This window comes from Lepus europaeus, chromosome 10 (assembly GCF_033115175.1).
Source record: "Lepus europaeus isolate LE1 chromosome 10, mLepTim1.pri, whole genome shotgun sequence".
Lineage (NCBI taxonomy): Eukaryota > Metazoa > Chordata > Mammalia > Lagomorpha > Leporidae > Lepus > Lepus europaeus.
In genome coordinates this window covers 61,459,969-61,480,607 of record NC_084836.1, presented here as the reverse complement: position 1 = coordinate 61,480,607, position 20,639 = coordinate 61,459,969, and the positions used below count along the sequence as shown (strand labels likewise).

At 38.7% G+C, this 20,639-nt stretch overlaps 1 protein-coding gene across 4 annotated transcripts in view; it reads left to right on the top strand.

Annotated features, from left to right (window-relative positions):
- SLC16A7 (solute carrier family 16 member 7) overlaps positions 1 to 20,639 on the top strand; it is a 193,410-nt gene that overhangs the window by 44,954 nt on the left and 127,817 nt on the right. For 2 of the 4 annotated variants that reach the window (XM_062203323.1, XM_062203321.1), the window contains exon 3: positions 10,636 to 10,735. The exons of the other annotated variants lie outside the window; for them this stretch is intronic. The gene's annotated coding sequence lies outside the window, so the exon portion shown is untranslated. The remainder of the gene's footprint in view (positions 1 to 10,635; positions 10,736 to 20,639) is intronic. 4 annotated transcript variants of the gene reach the window in all.

Below are 20,639 nucleotides of genomic sequence, written 5' to 3'. Positions count from 1 at the left end.
GCCACCACTGACTGCTAAAACCATTTATCATGCCAAGTGTTTGCAATTGTGTAGGATTTTTTTTCAATGGTTTTATTCTTTTTTTTTACCAGTTGATTGACAGATATAATGAAAGCTGTTGGCAGCCCCTATCACAAACAACTGCTGCCATGTATTAATAACCGAAAAATACCCAGCTTTCTTTTTGGCAACCTGATAAAGAGTTTGATATTCTAATGTCTTTCCATATATATATATGTGTGTGTGTGTGTGTGTGTATGATATTTTGGTACTTAGCTAAAGTTCTCCCAGGAACTTTTAATTTCACATAGGATAGGTTTTTTTCAGAGGAACTTATATATTAAAAATATGTCTTGTGTGGGGCTGGCACCGTGGCTCACTTGGTTAATCCTCCGCCTGTGGTGCCGACATCCCATTTGGGCGCCAGGTTCTAGTCCCGGTTGCTCCTCTTCCAGTCCAGCTCTCTGCTGTGGCCCAGGAATGCAGTGGAGGATGGCCCAAGTGCTTGGGCCCCTGCACCCACATGGGAGACCAGGGGAAGTACCCGGCTCCTGGCTTCGGATCAGCGCGGTACCGTCCGTGGCGACCATTTTGGGGGGTGAACCAACAGAAAAAGGAAGACCTTTCTCTGTCTCCCTCTCTCACTGTCTGTAACACTGCCTATCAAATAAATAAATAAAAAAAAATTTAAAAATATGGCTTGTGTAGGCAAATTGAGAGGCCTCCAAAGGTTTACAGTTGAACAAAACATTTATAGAGAAACTTTTTTTAAAAAATATACATACATATATATTACTTGAAATATATATACAGCTCTTTAAGCTTTAATTTCCCCATAAACTGGATGTATGATAGCTGCTAGGATGCACTGTAGTGAGAACTAGATGAAATAGCATGTATGAGTAGGTGAGGATTTCAAAATAATTTTGCGTGACAATGGACTTATCTCTTAATCACATTTTCCAAGCACTTTTTGTAGTGCCCTCTAACAAATTATTTACCTAGGTAAATGTCCATCCCACTGCCACCTCTTGCATCACATGGGCAAAAGGAGCAATTTCTCTTACCCCTTATTCATAGGGTTCCTATTTACTTCATACAAAGAAAACCTTTTAGTCTGTCTATAGTTGGATTCCCTACTGTAAGTTCATTTGCTGCTAACTTCTCCTAAGTCTGCTCTTATACATAGTAGGCATTCATTCATTCATTCAAAAGCGTTTATTATTGACTTTGTGTTTGGTGGGGATATTGTATTGAGGAAAAGTGAAGATTTTGCCTTGATAGTACATAAAAGCAGTTAAGTATTCCTAATTGACTCTTTCCTGAAGCTCTTGGCTCCTGGCTTAGGCTTGGCCCTGCCCTGGGCATTGCGGCCATTTGAGGAGTGAACTAGCAGATGGAAGATCTTGCTCTCTGTGTTTCTCCTTCTCTCTGTGTAACTCTGCCTCTCAAATAAATAAAATAAATCTAAAAAAAAAAAAAGGGCCTGCATCCACGTGCTCTTAAACACTATCATCTAACAAAGCACTTGTTTGCTAATATGGCTTCACACAGTTGTGAGAGGAAAAATGTTTACATGTACAGATTTTATAATTATTATGTTAATTCATTATCATTTAAATACAATGTAAATTAAACTCTCTCCTACATATTTTCATGATGAAGCTGAGCTTTGTTAACTGAGAATTGAACAAGAGTTTTAAAATGGGATCAGTAGAGATGGATTCCATTCAGTTGTGACGAATTTGGAAGAGTAGTGAAATTTAATTAAAAGGTAACTTGTTGAAAAGTCTTAGAGTAATTAGAAAAACAGCATGCAGCATTTTGGAAAATTCACTTTAATACATTTTAGAAGGTTATAATTTAGAAAGTAAATGTATGTTGTCAATTTTTAAAAGCCCTAGGACAATACAGCTTAATATAATTCATTTAAAAGTTATGTAAAATATTAATAAATGATATTACTTTCTTATTTAGGCCTTGCTCCTTGCTTGGACTGTGCTTTATATTTTATATGCATATCTTTAATGCTTATTCCAGTACAATTATTAACATTTTATTAACATTTTACAGATGAGGAAACAGAGGGTTAGAAAGTTTAATACATTTGTATTTGTTTTTGTTTTTTAAAAAATTATTTATGTACTTCAAAGGCAGAGTTATGTTGAGAGAGCGAAAGATAGAGATCTTTGGTCTGCTGTTTCACTTCCCAGATGGCCACAAATGCCAGGGCGGGGCCAGGCTGAAGTCAGGAGCCTGAAACTCCATCCAGGTCTCCCACAGGAGTGGCAGGGTCCAAGCATTTGGGCCATCATCTACTGCTTCCCCAGGCACATAAACAGGGCGCTGGATCGGAAGTGGTGCAGCTGGGATTCAAACTAGCACACGTATGGGATGCTGGTGTTGCTAAGTGGCAACTTAACCACAATGCCAGCCCCAATACACTTGTCTTTGATTTCAGAACTATTCATTACCAGATCTGAAATTAAACCCATTCCATTATATTATGGTGTACAATGACACATGACACATGACACATTTAAATTTTCTGCACAAGTTTAAAGCAACAAACATAAATGTATAGAAGTTATCCCCTTGGTCATTGATTCATTCATTCATTTATTCATCAAACATTTGTTGATCCTCGAGGCATTGTGCTGGGAACTGCATATGCAACACATATCCATATTCTACCACATGTCCTGGTAGAATTGACAGTGGAAGACACAAGCAATAGACATATGAGTAACTGTAAAATAACAATTTTGAAAAATGCTAAGAAGGAAACTGTTGGTGCCTTTTGTTAAGTGGATTACAGAGCAGGTTCTTATGTCCTTCCTTCCCTGTGGGTAATTGTAATTAGATTTATAATGTAGCTTACGGTAACCCAAGGGGATGCTGAAAATAGCTTTAGATAAGTGGGACTACTCTGTTGTAATCAAGCTGAACAGCCGGAAAGCATTGGTCTTCCTACAGTCTTTTTGTTGCACAGAGGAAATTTTGGTTACTTGTTTGATATTGATGAAAATTATGACATTACACCTGAATAGGTTTTGAAAGTTTACCAAGTGCTGCATCTGTATTTCCGTTTTGAAAGGTGACTTTGGGGGTAATCTCAACAATGACATACGTCAATTCACAGAAAAGTGTAACACTCCTTGGGAAGGATTGTTACCACTCCCCTTTGGAGCCTTCAGAGGGGCCAGGATGTCTAGATTACAGGTGGATTACTGAAATGAGAGTAGAAGTTGAGGTCATCAGTCCTAGACTATACCTCTGATGGCCGTTCATGGGCATTGTTTAATAATAATGATCATGGTGGAATTTTTAGGATAGGATAAATGGGTTTTAAAGGAGTAACCTGAATGCTGCTAAATCCCAGTGTTCAGGATGGTACAGCTTGGTGTAATGAACCTAAATGAAGAGAGCCCTTTGTATGAAGGTAAAAAAGTGATGACACAAAAGCCACAGAGTAGAAGTAGAAGTAGGCTTAGCCTCTGCCCTGGACACCTGAATGTATGAAGAAAACAGCTATGTCCATCAGGTTTTGAAGGAGAAAAGAATGCGGAGTAGACAGTGTCGTAGTTAGAAATAAGGAAGATTGTTCATAAACAGAAAAAGGGAAAGGTTGAGAATCAGACTGGAGAGTATGGACCAACTAGGAAGCAGTGCAGGGCTATGTGAGTAAGAGATTCAGCAAGAGTGTGAGTGATTAGGGAAAACTGGAGCTTGTGAGTGACAGTGACAAGCATCAGTAGAATTTAATGGCTGCAGATACATCAATGGAGTTTTGGCTTAAAGGTGTTTCACTATTTCAGTTCCAAATATTGCCATGACCAGATTTCTACTACATTATTGTTTGAACTAAATGGTGAGGATGACAATGTCTAAAGGTCAGTGGATGTCCAGGCTGGTATAGACACCTTGTTGTTCAGTTCATTGTAAGGCTTGGATGAAGCTACCAGTATTTATTCCAGTTTTGTGGCCTTGCTGGATAGTCTTGTATTTAAAACAGTTTTAAACTTGACAGAGGTACATATTTCATAGACCAATTTTCCAAGATACTACTTTTTTCAGTGTTACACTATATCAATTTGATATTTATTAAGATTTATATACCATAGTTTTGTTATTAGGATAGATTACTATTTGCTATTAATTCCCATTGTCACATTTTAAAACAAGATTGTCTTATTTGAGCATTTGACAATGGAAATTAAGTTAAGAAATATGAATTGGGTCTATAGATTGGCATGCTTTGCAGCATATGAGAAAGTGTGCCTCATGTAAAATAAATAAGATATATTATCAAAGCACAAAATTCATCAAAGTTTAGTCCTCAAAGTGTTTTTATATATTGCAGAGTCCAACCACCCATCCATGGCTGATGCATGCAATTGGTGTTTTTTCATCAAAGATATTTGTTCTCACTGTTGTGGAAATGATTAAAATTGGAGTATTGACTCCTGTTTTTAAAGCTGTGTAAGCCTGAGAGTCAGCTGTTGCAAGCCTAGTGCTATTTCCTTCTCCATAAAAGGAGTTGTTAATATTTCCAAAGAGTAATTGACAGAATTGGAGCAGCCCATTTACTTGTATAACTTTCAGGTTATATTGATATTGAACAAAAATCCATCTGTCTGTAGTTCTCACCCACATTCTGTAGTTCAGCATTTTTGAATTACATTAGAAAATTTAAAGTTTCTTAAAATTAAGTGTTATGTTTTTGATATTTATGCAGCAACTTAGGCTTTGACAGTTCATAGTAACATTCAAAAAAAAAAAAAATTCCCCAAAGGATAGCATTGAAGAAATAAAATTTGCCAGGCAAAACCATCTAGGCGTCTCCTGGAGAAAACCTATGCCTCTGCTGTGCTGAGCTGTGGGTCGGCAGATGTGGGCTCCATGCAAATCCAGCAGTGACTTTCAGGGTGTGGCAACCATGTCCCTGGGTCAATTACACTTCCTCTAGTTGTTGTTCTTTGAGGCCCTTTCCTTTAGGGCACCTCGTTACATTTGTCTATCTTAATCATATGTAAAAGTAATAATGCCCAAGACTCTAAAGTACAGTTTACTTCATACAATAACATATGAATGTATATTTTGTATAGAGGATACGGTGGTTAATGGAGGGTCCTATCTGAGTTGCTGTCTTCACCTGTCTTCCTATAGAATCCCCCTCACCTATGCATTTCAACAAGAAGTGTTCATCAAGCTCTGCATTTGAGTATGTTTTGGATTTATTCCTTTTCACGGTTAAATTTCAGCTACAACATTAAACCAATTATACTTGTCTTCAATATCCGTTGATTTGTTTTATCTTTGACTTTCTCAATTAGAAGAAAAACCAGGCCATTGACAGCTCTATAGGATGAGTGAACGAGATTAGTTTAGTATTTTTGCTGAAGTTCTGAGATCAAACTTTTTTGTTCTAGTGTTTTCTCTATTTCCATTTGAAATAGTATTAAGTCATTTCCTGAGGTTCCTCCCATGGAATTGTATTACGCTTGTTTAGAGCTATGAGTTTATATTTCTGATTGATAGGAATACAATAGAATTTCTTGAAGTAAGCCATGAAAATGACCGCATACTGTAGCTGTAAATAGGTTCTGTGGTTTTATGTCACAAGCTTTCTAGATATCCTGTGACTTTCAGAGATCACCTTTGATGCTGTGTAAACTGCAAACTTAGGTCTGTTTCTGGATATCTGACAGGATGACGTGGTGTCTCATGCTGGTATTTAACTGTGAAAGGCATGTTCCTTTTCAGCTTTGCCTTAATGCCCTCATATTTTTCAACCTTGGTTTAGTCAGCCACTCATCAGCTGATGGAGTCTTGCATTTTTGCCTGTATCATTAATCACTCACTTTAAGTCTCCTTTCAAAGTATTTGCCAGTTGCTTCCAAAACAAACATGTTTTCTGGGCTTGTGTGGAAAGGAAAGGAGAAGGAAATTTAAAAGAAGATAAGAGCTGGGTTTTCAGTTACTTTGACTTTACTATTAATGTTAACTAATGTCATTCAGAGTACAGAATCGTGATTGAAACATTAATGAGTATTTTATTTAGGGAACCATTTTCCTGAAGCCTTGTTGAACACTGAGAATTTACTAATATGATTGGAAGATGCTGCTGAGTTAAAGGGGAAACGGTCTCTTTCCTGAGCTATAGATCCATCTATTACTTCTGAAAATTTGATTTACATAATGTTAAATATTCCTTTTAAATTTAATATGGTTTCTGAAATAGTCCATTGTTTTTGGCAGACTCTTGTCTGTTTCGTTAAATACTAATAAAATTACCTCTGTCAGTTTATGCAATTTTTTATTTTTATCATTCTGTAGATAATAATCAACCGTGTGTAAACATGAATAATGTATTTCCCCATGACATCATACATTCTTAGCTCTTTTAATAAACACCTTTGTAAAAATATATTTTATTCATGTCTTCATTAAAGTTTGTTCATGAGTTAGAAAAGATCATGGACCTTACGTAATGCAGCTTGGTTATAACTAACATTCTTAAGTCAATTATGAGACACACTAGGCATAGAACTTTGTGACACCACAGGGTATCTAAATATCAGTATGGAAAGAGCTGCCAGATGTCTTTAAAACATATTGCCACTTAAATCACCTAAATAATGGCCTCTGAAATTATAGAATTAAAAATATAATGTTTTAGGACCTGCATTGTGGTACAGTGGTTTAAGCCACAGCCTGCAGTGCTGGAATCCCATATCAGAACCACGATTCCAGACACAGCTGCTCTGCTTCTGATCCAGCTCTCTGCAAATGTGTCTGGGAAGCCAACAGAAAATGGTCTATGTACTTGGGCCCCTGTCCACCTGCCTGGATGGGTCATTACAACCGCGGACTGCACGGGAATCGCCTGAGGCTACACTCCACAGAGCGCTCACCTCAGACCCTGCAGCTTTTTAGATCCCCGACGCAGCAACATCTTGCCACGCGGGTATCACAGCTGTGGGCGTGGCACAGACACAGCTGCTCTGCTTCTGATCCAGCTCTCTGCAAATGTGTCTGGGAAGCCAACAGAAAATGGTCTATGTACTTGGGCCCCTGTCCACCTGCCTGGATGGAGTTCCAAGCTGCTAGATTCGGCTAGGACCAGCTCCTGCTATTGTGGCCATTTAAGGAGTGAACCAGAAAATGCTGTAACTCTCACTCTCTGTTTCTCCCCCTGGCCTCCCCACTCTCTGTTACTCTGCTTTTCAAATAAATAAATAAATAAGTAAATAAACAAATATTTAGAAAAGTATTTCCCACCTGTTAATTTAGTAAGACATTAGACATTAACTTAGCCTTCCAGATGCCTATAGATTCCTGTTCCTTTTTTTTTTTTTTCTTATTTGCGTTCACTTCATATTTGTCTTGAATTTTACTGTAATGTATCCAGGAATTTTTCTAGTTAATAACGTTCCTAGAACAGTATTGTATAGCCTATGCTTTTACTATTAGTTTTATATTGAGGTAATTACAAAACACTTTTTTTTTTTTTTTTTGGACAGGCAGAGTGGATAGTGAGAGAGAGACAGAGAGAGAGACAGAGAGATGCGGCCAGCGCATCTCACTGATCCGAAGCCAGGAGCCAGGTGCTTCTCCTGGTCTCCTCCCATGCGGGTGCAGGGCCCAAGGACTTGGGCCATCCTCCACTGCCTTCCCGGGCCATAGCAGAGAGCTGGCCTGGAAGAGGGGCAACCGGGATAGAATCCAGTGCCCCAGCCGGGACTAGAACCCGGTGTGCCAGCGCCGCAAGGCGGAGGATTAGCCTGTTAAGCCACAGCGCCGGCCACAAAACACTTTTTAAAATAAATGTTTTTCTATAACTTAACTGCCATTTAGACATGTATTTGTGAAGGTCAGATATACTAACATTGGTACTAGGTTAAAGTAACTTGCAAGGTCAAAAGGTATGCTAAAACAAATAGAAAACACTTTATTTCATGTTAACTACCTCTTTTAAAAAAAAAATAAAGAAAGTATGATATATATACACTATGACTACTACTGAGCTGTAAAAAAAGCCTGAAATCCTGTCTTTTGCAGCAAAATCAATGCAGCTGGAAACCATTATACTTAGTGAAACAAGACAATCCCAAAATGACAGATACCATATGTTTTCCCTGAACGAGATAACTAATAAAGTACCTAAAATGTAATGTATTGGTGTGAAATGGACATTTTAGATTCAATGATTGTTTACAGCCTCTGTGTTTTCTGTTAAAGAGTAGTGTTTTTTTCCCTCCATACTATTTGTTGAACTCTTTTTTTACTTAGTGTAGGGTTAATTTTATCACTACATAAACTGAAAATAGATCTTTGTAAAATTAAGAGTGGGAATGGGAGAGGGAGGAGTAAGAAGGGTTGGAGCGTGGGCCAGAAGGAGGGTAGGGTGGGAAGTATCAATATGTTCCTAGATCTGTATATATGAAATACATGAAACTTATATAAGAAATAAAAATTTTAAAAAATCTTTTATTTGACAGATATCATATAACAAATTACTCCTTTTTTTATGCTCATCATCCCAAAACACCTATCTTTTAAGGTGTGTTTTCTGTTTTTTTTTTTTTTTTGACAGACATACCTTAAAGCATATGAGAAAAGGTCTCTGTTATATTTTTTTCTTGATAAAACCTCAGAAATTAAAATTAACTTTGTTGTTCTAATGTTGTAGGGGAAATGGAATTTTTAAACTCACATCATTAGAATAAGTTGTTGACAAAAAAAGAAAATAAAAAGGGAACTTCCTATCTCATCATTCCCAAGTATTAGTAATGTAATTTTATTTCATATGTATATCAAGATGCGAATTGTTGCTTTTTTTTTTTAACTTTTATTTAATGAATATAAATTCCCAAAGTATAGCTTATGGATTACAATGGCTTCCCCCCCTCCATAACTTCCCTCCCACCCACTTTTAAAGAAGATAATTACACAGAAAAAAAGTGGGTTTTAGCAAATAGAACTAATATGTTTCGACATCTTTAAAATAAATTCAGTATTTGACATTTCAGTATGAGTTACTGAAGCAAGAAAGTTAGTTATAATAAGATGTTTTGTCTTTAAAAATGTTTACAGTACACATCTTATATATTGTGGAATAATAATACCATTAATCTTGTGAAATATTTTAATATTGATTCTAAATTCAAATCAAGTTAATTACCTGTATAAGAAGCTTATTTGCAGATAGAATTGATCATATTTTTAAATGGAGAAAATTATATGTAAATACCTTGCTTATTTTAGTCTTGGAACTTACACAGTAAACAGATTGTCAGTCTGAAATTCCTTCCATTTTAGACTACAATGTTCTCTTGTCAAATGAGGTAACATTCCAAACACTATCTAAACGACCTCGTATTACCTCTGTTCTTCCTCTTTGTCCTTGCTTATGTGAAATGTATTTGTGTAGCACTGAGCTACTACAAAATAATCTGATTTTTTATTATATCTGAAGGTTGGTTATATTGGTTTTATAATAAAATAATTATCATGACTGTGTACTTTAATAATTCTCTTATTTTTCAGATGGTAATTAGCAGGAATCCAATATGTTTTAACTACATAAACTAATATTTGTTCACCATCCTAAGTAGCAACTATAAATAATAATTATTATTAATAGTAACTTTTGTTGCTGAATACTGTAGTAGGTATCTTAAAAATGTTATCTGCCTTAACTAATGATCATAATTTTGGGGTAGATACAACCATATGCATATTTTTCTTTTTCATAAAAAGGAATTGGATAGCAAAGTCAAAAATTTATGACAAGGCCCATATAATCAAAGTACACATGGTGGTCCAATTTTGATCATCTTTTTATAGTGTTTCTCATTAATTTTTAGACATCTTAATGAAATATTACTTCAAATTTAATTAATAAATTCAATGTAGGAGCTGGTGTTGTGGTGCAATGGGTTAAGCCACTGCCCCAGCTACTTCACATCTGATCCAGCTCGCTGGTAATGTGCCCGGCAAAACAGCAAAAGATGGTCCAAGTGCTTGGTTCCCTACCACCTAAACCACATGCCCTGGCTGTTACAGCAATTTGGGGAGTGAACCAGCAGATGGAAGACCTATCAAGATCTCTATTGCTCACTCTCTCTCTGTAACTCTGCCTTTCAAACAAATAAACAAAATACAATAAATTTAATATAAATATAGTTTTAATGTATTTAAAAATTTCAAGTGTGTGCACACATACATTATCCTGCTGAAAGTGGAGGAAACATCACACAGAAGTTAATAACAAGTTATTGCTTTAAAACCCAATGACTCTAGATTAAATGAATCTCTTTAATGTTTTTTAGAAACTCCTCTGTATTTGGGGAAATTTGACTTAAGACAGAAAAAAAAAAAGAAAAAAAGGAAAAAGGAAAAGGCGGGGACAAATAAAGGCAGATACCATTGTTACAGCATGGAATTGTTGATGGTGTTAACTAATTTAACAAATACTCTATCCAAATGTAGAGGAGGCTTTAAGTAAAACCTTAGAGTTTGAAGGAGGGAAAATCACAATTTCAGCTAATGCAATAAAGTTGGATACCTTTTTCATTTTTAAATCATGCATCTCAATATTTAAGTGGATACTCTGTTCTTTCCTAATAGGAGTCACTTTTAAGGGACAATGCTTTCCTTTGAAGCCTTAGACCAGGGGATCTTGGAAACCAAAGGACTTTAGGATTCTTTGTGCCAAGAGAGCTTCCTTGTGAGTACCCCTTGGCGTGGAGAGCTTTTTTAGTTCATCTAGTTATTTTATGTCATCATGCTGCTTATGGAGGTGGAGGATCTTAATGTGAATGCATTTTTTAAAAATATTTATTCATTTGAAAGACCGTTACAGAGAGGCAGAGGCAGAGAGAGAGAGAGAGATCTTCCATCCTCTGGTTCACTCCCCAAATGGCCGAAACAGCTGGAGCTGAGCTGATCCAAAGCCAGGAGCTTCTTCTGGGTCTCCCACGCGGGTTCAGGGCCCCAAAGACTTGGGCCATGTTCTACTGCTTTCCCAGGCCATAGCAGAGAGCTCGATCGGAAGTGGAGTAGCTGGGACTCAAACTGGTGCCCGTATGGGATGCTGGCAGTGCAGGCAGTGGCATTACCCACTACGCCATGGCACTGGCCCTCTGTGTGAATGCATTTTTAATTTGTTCCTTTGATTGCATTTTTATTCTGTACTAAAAGAATGATTGTTGAGATAAGTTGCAATATATCAAATGGCTCTTACTGAATGCATGGTTTACTAAGGGAACCAGTTTGTTCCTGCCTCTTCATTATTAAGAGCTTGGACTATAGACTCTGATGCTTACTAATTAAAATCTGTCAGAGCATCACTTTTTTCTCATTTGTAAAATGAAGACAACAAAAAGTATCCACCTTCTAGTGCTGTTTTGAGGGTTAACTGTGTTGATTCACATTATGTATTCATCACAGAATTTGGCATGTTATGAGGATGTTAGCTATTATTATTATTTCTTCCTTAAATACTGTATCTTCTAGACTTACTCTGTTTTTTCAGTTACAAATAGGATAGTGTCTAAAACTTTGAGGGTTAATGCTTCTGATATAGAGGTATTTTCTTTTTTAAACTTTTATTTAATAAATATAAATTTCAAAAGTATGACTTTTGGATTATAGTGGTTTTTCCCTCTATAACCACCCTCTCACCTGCAACCATCCCATCTCCTACTCCCTCTCCCATCCCATTCTTCATTAAGATTCATTTTCAATTATCTTAATGTACAGAAGATCAGCTCTATACTGAGTCAAGATTACAACAGTTTGTACCCCACAGACACACAAAGTATAAAGTACTGTTTGAAGACTACTTTTAACTGTTAATTCATATAGTAAGGACAGAGATCCTAAATGGGGAGTAAGTGCACAGCGACTCCTGTTTTTTTTTTGTTTTTTGTTTTTTAACAGGCAGAGTTAGACAGTGAGATAAAGATAGAGAGAAAGGTCTTCCTTCCGTTTCTGTTGGTTCACCCCCAAATGGCCTCTACAGCCGGCGTGCTGCGCCGATCCAAAGCCAGGAGCCAAGTGCTTCCTCCTGGTCTTCCATGCGGGTGCAGGGCCCAAGGACATGGGCCATCCTCCACTGCCTTCCCCAGCAACAGCAGAGAGCTAGATAGACCCGGGACAGAATCCGGCGCCCTGACCAGGACTAGAACCCGGGGTGCCAGCCCCGCAGACAGAGGATTAGCCTAGTGAGCCGTGGCGCCGGCCCACCCAAGGCTTTTGTCATGAGCTGCCAAGGCTATGGAAGCCTCTTGAGTTCACAAACTCTGACCTTATTTAGACCAGACCATAATCAAAGTGGAAGTTCTCTCCTCCCAATATAGAGGTATTTTAAATGCAACTAAATTCTATCAATTTCATAATTTGTTATTTCACTTAATTTATAAGGGTATTTTGTACTTTTAAATAACTCTTCTTTGTATTTGTTCATTGTCACAAATATGTAGATGAAGCAAATTTTACATTAGTCTATAATAATTCATTTTATTGAATTCACTTACCTATTTTAGCTTTCTGGTGTGTGTGTGTGTGTGTGTTTTGACAGGTAGAGTGGACAGTGAGAGAGAGAGTCAGAGAGAAAGGTCTTCCTTTTTCCGTTGGTTTACCCCCCCCAATGGCTGCTGCGGCCAGCGCACGGTGCTGATATGAAGCCAGGAGCCAGGTGCTTCTCCTGGTCTCCCATGGGGTGCAGGGCCCAAGGACTTGGGCCATCCTCCACTGCCTTCCCGGGCCACAGCAGAGAGCTGGCCTGGAAGAGGGGCAACCGGGACAGAATCTGGTGCCCCAACCGGGACTAGAACCCGGTGTGCCGGTGCCACAAGGCGGAGGATTAGCCTAGTGAGCCGCGGCGCCGGCCTATTTTATCTTTCTTACGTTGTGAATCTCAGTGTTTTAATGTTACTGTTTAAGCATGCAAACTTTCTGATACTAGGAAAAGTGTACAGCACACTGTAAAAAGAAGTCCTAGATAAAAAAATATTTTGAAAGTGAGAAAAACCTAGTTTGAATATTGAGTTTTTAAAGAGTTTTAAAAATTATTTTGTTTATTTGAAAGATGTGGCTGGGGAAAGCATCTTCCACTTGACCATCACTTGTTGCCTCCCAGGGTGCACAATAGCAGGAAGCTAAAATTGGTAGTGGAGCTGAGACTGAAACGAACACTCCAGTGTGGGGTGTGGATATCCCAAGCTGCATATTAATTGCTCTGTCAAATGCCCACCCAAAAAGACATTTTGTTAAGAGAGGTGTCTCTTAGACAATAGAAATTGCTACCTCTTGATGCCTTGTGCTCTGGTCTGACTATGGGGTTTCTTCTTTAGACCTGGTAGAAACACTTATTTGGTCAACATTTTAGACCTTCACCACAGTAGCCATGTTTGAAGGCACAATACATACTCAATTCAGCCAACATGTCTTGCACAACTCCCAGTATCAATAGATAAATGATGCCTATTCAAGGCTTTCCCAGCAGAGTGGAGGGTCACTGAAACAGCATAGATTCTTCTTTTTTTAAATTTTTTTTTAATTATTATTTGACAGATAGAGAGAGAGAGACACGAGAGAAAGATCTTCCTTCCTTTGGTTCACCCCCCAAATGGCTGCTACGGCCAGCGCTGCGCCGATCCGAAGCCAGGAGCCAGGTGCTTCCTTCTGGTCTCCCATTCGGGTGCAGGTGCCCAAGCACTTGGGCCCTCCTTCCACTGCCTTCCCGGGTCACAGCAGAGAGCTGGAGTGGAAGAAGAGCAACCAGGACTAGAACCTGGCACCCCCATGGGATGCCGTCGCCGCAGGCGGAGGATTAACCAAGTGAGCCACGACACAGGCCCCTAGCATAGATTCTTCTAGTAGAATTGGGCATGGAAGATCTACTTACTCATTCTAGCTACCTACACAAAAAGGCAAATAGCAGTATGCCATGGTTTCATATCCAGCTTCAAACTGTGCACTGCTCTTAGGGAACAGCTTGTCTGTGCCTGTCTTTTGACTCCCTAGGTTTTCTATAGGAGGAGGGCAAGCAAAACAAAACACAGTATTTATAAAGATACCTGAAATACAAGGAATGCTACTTCTTTAAATTGGCTTCTTAACTACTGAATCGCAGGCCTTATTGGGTGTTTAAGAAACAAACACTGAAAATCACCCTGTGTGCTTTCAGTTAAGTGAGATTTCTGTTTTTCCTTAAATTATATCTGGCATCTTTGTGGTGCCCTTCTGTTACTTCCTTCTATTTTTATTTTATAATCCTACTTCTCACTCAGTTTACTCTCATTGGCCTGGAAACAGTTAAAAGAAATCACAAAATTCAGAGGGCTTTCCCCAGAGGACTTATCTATCTGGGAATACATGTATGTAGAACTTTGGGTGACCGTGGACAACTTTTAGAACACTAAACCTACACAGGATATCACTCATTCTTGCTTCTGCTTTGACTTTAAGTCAATAGATTACAGGATAGAAAAAAACAGGAACCATTTGAACTATAGCAACAACAACCAGAAACATCACTGCAGTGAGTTAGAGGAAGTTGCCCACTAAATACCTATCAAATACCTTGCCATGTCTAGTGTGTGTGCTTCTCTCCCTTGAAACAGTGTGAAGACATTGGTAGGGACGGAAGCTGAACAGGCTCAGTTGTATTCTCTGTACTTAAAGTTCCCCTAATGCACTCCCTGTGTCCTCATTTCTTTCTGCATAGACTGTGAATTCCGTGGGTTGATAGTGATGCTAATAGGCCAATAATTAGGAATCTTCTTTCAGGCTGGACTGCTACACTTTGGCAAAACTAGGAAAAAAAAAAAAGTTAAATTTTTAGTCTTCTCCATTCAGAGCCTGGCCCAGAAATCATGAATTGAGCATTCCTGTTGTGAGTCAATCAGTCATGTTTGCTAATGTTTCCATGGAAAACCTGGATAATACTGATTACAATGATTCTGAATTCAGAGGAGCTTGTCTGTAATAGTGACCTGGAAATCAAATCCTAACATTGCTTAACAACTTCATGGTGTAGCAGCAGATGTCTGGAGCAGGTAGTTGTATGATTTGGGCACTTAGCTGTAGTATAGGTTAATTCTGATGGCAATGAGTTAAGTCACATGAAGTTCTACAGTATATAACTCTAATAACACTTTATACCTCTATATGGCTTTCATAATTCTGGCTTGTTAGCCACTAATGAACCAATCAAACCTTGGGAGAGAAACTACTTGAGAAAAAGAGAAACTTTTTATTTATCCAGGCATTCCTACCACTCATAACATGATGGCTCTGGTATCCTGATTACTCACTAAACTAATTAATTAAACAGAAGGAAACATAGATACAGCTAACCCCTAACTGTTGTTTAATCTTCATCAGGTTTCACTAGAGATGTGACTTGACTGTATGGTCAAATGGAATTTTTCATTCGAACTTATTTTTCAAACTATGGCTTTCCCTTTATAGTAATACAGTGTGCCCTAGTAAAATTATCACACTGTGTAGCCCAAACCAGAATGTGTCTCCTCTCCTCTGTAAGACAGCATACCCAGAGAAAGACCGAGTGTGGACATGGCTGCATCAGGCTTGCACATATTTTCCTTTTGAATCCAGAAATCAGATGTGAAATGACTCAAGTATTCTTTTAAAAAGGAAGTGTTTGTGTAACAGAATGTGTAGCCAGAATGTAGGTGAGAAGCTGGAGACTCAGAGTTAGGTGATTTGTTCAATGTAAGAAGCAGAGTAAGAAGTCTTCTAACATCAATCAAGTGCCATTTTCTTTTAAGTAATTATTAAAGAATAGATTGAAGAAAGGCAGCAAGGAGTTAATGCTACACCCTAGTAAAAAATAGCTGATTTCCCAGGGGAATGAAGCCTAGAGAGGAAGCTAGCAATGTCACTGGGCCAGTCAAGGAGGGTAGAGATCTTTTTTCTGCCAAGGACCATTTGGATATCTATAACATCATTAGTGGGCCATACAACATTATGAAGTTAAAAATTAGCCTGCTACATAGATTTATTGAATTTGGAGTCTCACCTGTTGCTGCCTTGATAAGACCATACCAAATGATTTCATGGGTCTTGTATGGCCAGTGGGCTGGATGTACCACAACCCTGTTCCATGTCCTCTTTCTGCTACCTAGGAGGACACCAAGAAAGTCACTTCCACACAGAGACAACTGACAGGAGTAAAAGCATTGAAGTCATTGGACTTTATCTAATTCTAGGGCAGTAAATTTCTCCTTTTTTTAAAGATTTATTTATTTGAAAGTCAGAGTTACCCAGAGAGAAGAGGAGAGAGAGGTCTTCCATCCAATGGCTCACTCCCCAATTGGCCGAAACAGCCAGAGCTGAGCAGATTCAAAGCCAGGAGCCAGGAGCTTCTTCCGGATCTCCCACATGGGTGCAGGGGCCCAAGGACTTGGGCCATCTTCTACTGCTTTCCAGGGCCATAGCAGAGAGCTGGATTGGAAGTGGAGCAGCTGGGACTCGAACCCGCGCCCATATGGGATGCTGGCGCTTGGGCCAGAAGGTTAACCCACTGTGCCACAGTGCTGGCCCCTACTAATTGACTCCTGGAAACTATCTTTGCCATGTAACTTTTCCTGTTGTTATTCCCTGATGTTTTCCTGTGAAAGTTTTATACTTGAGAGAGACAAAGAGAGAGATCTTCCATTTGCTGGTTCTCTTCCCAAAAGGCCACCATGGCTGGGGCTAGCTCATTTCATCTGAGATTTCATCTGGGTCTCCCAAGGGGGTGGTAGGAGTCCAAACACTTGGATCATCTTCATCTGCTTTTCCAGGCACATTAACAGGGTGCTGGATGAGAAGGGTAGATTCTCTCTGCCATAATGTTGGCCCCTCACTAAGCTTTACTTAAGATTGTTTTGATGTAGGGAAGAATGCCATATTCCATATTCTGTGGCTGAGCCAGTAGATTTAATGTTGTCTTAAACTCCACTTACTGATGTCTTGTTGATCAGTAATACCTTTGTAGTATTTTTAAAACCAGGATATAAATACTGGCTTCTTATTTTACAAATGGTGGTAGAAAGCCAAAGCACATTGCAACACCTACATAGTATTGGTTGTAGCAATACATAGATCCTACATACTTAATGACAATATGTTTTATAAGGGATCCCTTGGTATTCCTGTGTGGTTTAAATGAGGGATAGGGTGATGGGTAGATGTTTGTGGAATGTGAGTAGAGTTGGTTGCTAGGATAACAATTGGGAGACTACTTAATGTATTGAAGTTACATGGAGCATGTTGGAATCTCAGAAAGGAATTGGATTTGAGTCCTTAAGGAAGTGGAATCTATAAGGATTGATTCTGTGGTAGAGAGCGGGAAACATGACTCTGGGATTTGTGCTAAATCACTAGCAGAGTGTTGATGAATTTAATAGAGAGCTGTGAGACCACGGTGTATGCTGTGAGTGATTGCAGGGTGCTAAGTCAAATCAAATATTCTGAGCTAGGAAGATATTTTAAAAGCCTTTTCTCTCTCTGCATGTTTCTTTTATTGGCTGAATAACTATTGACTGGATAACAGACAAGGAAGAAAGCATCCTAAATATTCCTAGAACTCAAGTCAACCTTCCAATATCCTGCTCCATTAGTGAGCTGCTGTTGTCAGCAAGAAGGAGGAATCCCTTAACGTAGTGTTATGGGAATGTGTATCTCGGTTTTTATTCCAAGTTCTTGCCTATACTGAAATATGAATTCAAAGCAGAGACATAACTAAGGTGCACAAGCAAGAGCAACTTTTCAAAGAGAGATACCTGGCATGAGTGGGCCAGGGGGTTGCCTATCTGGAGAGAGCATGGGAGGAGGACAGAGAAGACAACAGCAAGGGCGGGAAACCAAAAGGAACAAGGAGCTACTTCCACCTGTACCAATCTACATTAAGGGGTAGGGGTGTGAAGTTTGGGTGGATTTTAGTGTGCAAGCGTCATCTGGGAATTTCATGGGCCCTCCACGTGGAGTTTAGCTTCTGTATGGCCATGATACCATTGCCTCCTTCCAGGTCCTGGATGAGACACAAGTGTATCCTTGGAAAATGGGCATACTGGATTGATAGGTAAGGGAGTGGAGACATGTAAGACAGTGCAGGGCAGTGCAGATATTGTAAGAAATCTTCCATCTTATCTATTCATACCTAATCTTCCTGCCTGTTTCCCCCATATCAGTAGTGATTTGTGTGTAGGGTCACTCCTCCCCATCCATCATATTTTCCTGTGGTGTATTAAAGATTTAAAGGAATTATTGTAAGGTGCAATTTTGACCACTTTTTTTTCTTTCATCCTTATCAAGTTTTAAAAAAGAAAAAATTATAACTGGGGTGTAATTAACTCAGGTAATAAGCTTAGAATGTTTTCTCCTATATGCTCATTTTGATCTCCATTATAATTCTAGAATTCAGAAAATCAATCAGAGCCACTATGGCTTAATGAACATGAAGGTTATTGTCTTCAAGGAATATAATCAAAGTGGAGTAGTATTTTTTTTTATTAAACTTTTATTTAATGAATATAAATTTCCAAAGTACAGCTTATGGGTTACAATGGCTTCCCCCTCCCAAAACTTCCCTCCCACCCGCAACCCTCCCCTTTCCCGCTCCCTCTCCCCTTCTAATCACATCATGATTCATTTTCAATTCTCTTTATATACAAAAGATCAGTTTAGTGTATATTAGGTAAAGATTTCAACAGTTTGCCCCCATATAGCAACACAAAGTGAAAAAAAAAAATACTGTTGGAATACTAGTTATAGCATTAAATAAGAGTGTACAGCACATTAAAGGCAGAGATCCTACATAATATTTTTTAAAAATTAATTAATTTTCTATGCCGTTTCCAATTTAACACCAGGTTTTTTTTTTATTTCCAATTATCTTTATATACAGAAGATCGATTCAGTATATAATTAGTAAAGATCTCATCAGTTTGTACCCACGCAGAAACACAAAGTGTAAAAATACTGTTTCAGTACTAGTTATAGCATCACTGCACATTAGACAACACATTAAGGACAGATCCCACATGGGATGTAAGTACACAGTGACTCCTGTTGCTGACTTAACAATTTGACACTCCTGTTCATGGCGTCAGTAATCTCCCTAGGCTCTAGTCATGAGTTGCCAGGGCTATGGAAGCCTTTAGGGTTCGCTGACTTTGATCTTATTCCGATAGGGTCACAGTCAAAGTGGAAGTTCTCTCCTCCCTTCAGAGAAAGGTATCTCCTTCTTTGATGGCCCCGTTCTTTAAAGTGGAGTAGTATTGGTTCAGGCACTCAAAATGGAGTTGGGAGGCCCTTGTTAGGCAGGTCTCAGACGCATGCAGGGCTAAACTTTTGAACTGAAGTACAACCACAGTGAATTTCTGAGCTGAACTTTTGAACTTAGCTGTCTTCACATACCCACCTGAGTATGTGCTGACTTTCTGAACTGGGCTGAACTGCAGTTCTGTATCAAACTTCATCAGTCTTTGTAACAGTTCATGAAGTCATCCCTCTTGCTTGCCAAGACTGTGCTCCTCTCTTGCAAACCCTTGCTGTACCGTTCATAATTCTTTAATAAGAAATTAAAGAAAAATTCACTTCAAGGAGAGAAGAAAGAAAGAGAGCTTTCATCTGCTAGTCCCTTCCCCCAATGCCTGTAGTGACTGGGACTGGGCTGGACCACAGCCGGGTACCCAGAATTCAACTCAGGGCTACCACAAAGATGGTAGGGACTCAAATACTTAAGTTGTACCTGGGTGATTACCACAGTCTGTGTTAGCAGGAAGCTGGAGTCAGGAGTCAGAGGCAGTTGTTGGACCTAGACACTCCTATATGGGATTGCAGGGATTCCCAACCCCGAGCTTAACCACCAAGCCAAATGCCCAGTCCCTCAATCACAAGTCTTGACAAACAAGAGATGTTATTAATAAAGCTACAAAACAGTCTCTGTTTTGTAGAATCTCAGAACCTATCTTCAAGACTGCTTGAATTCAGTGTCTCCTGAATTGCAATCTTATTTAACCACCAAATAAATGTCAATTCTTTGTTCTTGAGTAGGTTGGTTTTTATCTTGGTCAACATGTGCTTGTCCTTGCATAAGCTGTACTTTGGAAATTTATATTCATTAAATAAAAGTTAAAAAAAAGAATAGGAAAGAAAAAAATTTTCATTCAGTTGAGAAAAGCAGTGAATTCTAGAAGATTCAGTCATGTTTCTGAGACATTTGATTTTTGTATCCTCTAATTTACTACTGTTTCCCATCAAAAATGTATACTTATGCATTCTGTTCTTTAAACTTTCTTGCACTTTTGATTCAGTTGAAAAACCAGAATTTTGCACATTTGATTTGTTTTTACTCCTGAGTCATAATGCAAAAACATCGAAATCTCACAAGGGAGATGTGCAAATGCTGCAGGAAACTTGGGAATAACATTACAAACAAATCTTTTGCCAAGAACTCACTGTCATGTTTCAAACGTGGAAATTAATAACCTGTTCCAAGAGCACACGTGCTGTTCAGCGGAGTTTCCTCCTAAGACTACCAGCCCCCTCTCTCTTGCCCCCATGTTCCTGAGGACCTTTGGAAGCTGGGGTTGAAAACATTCTTCACATGATCC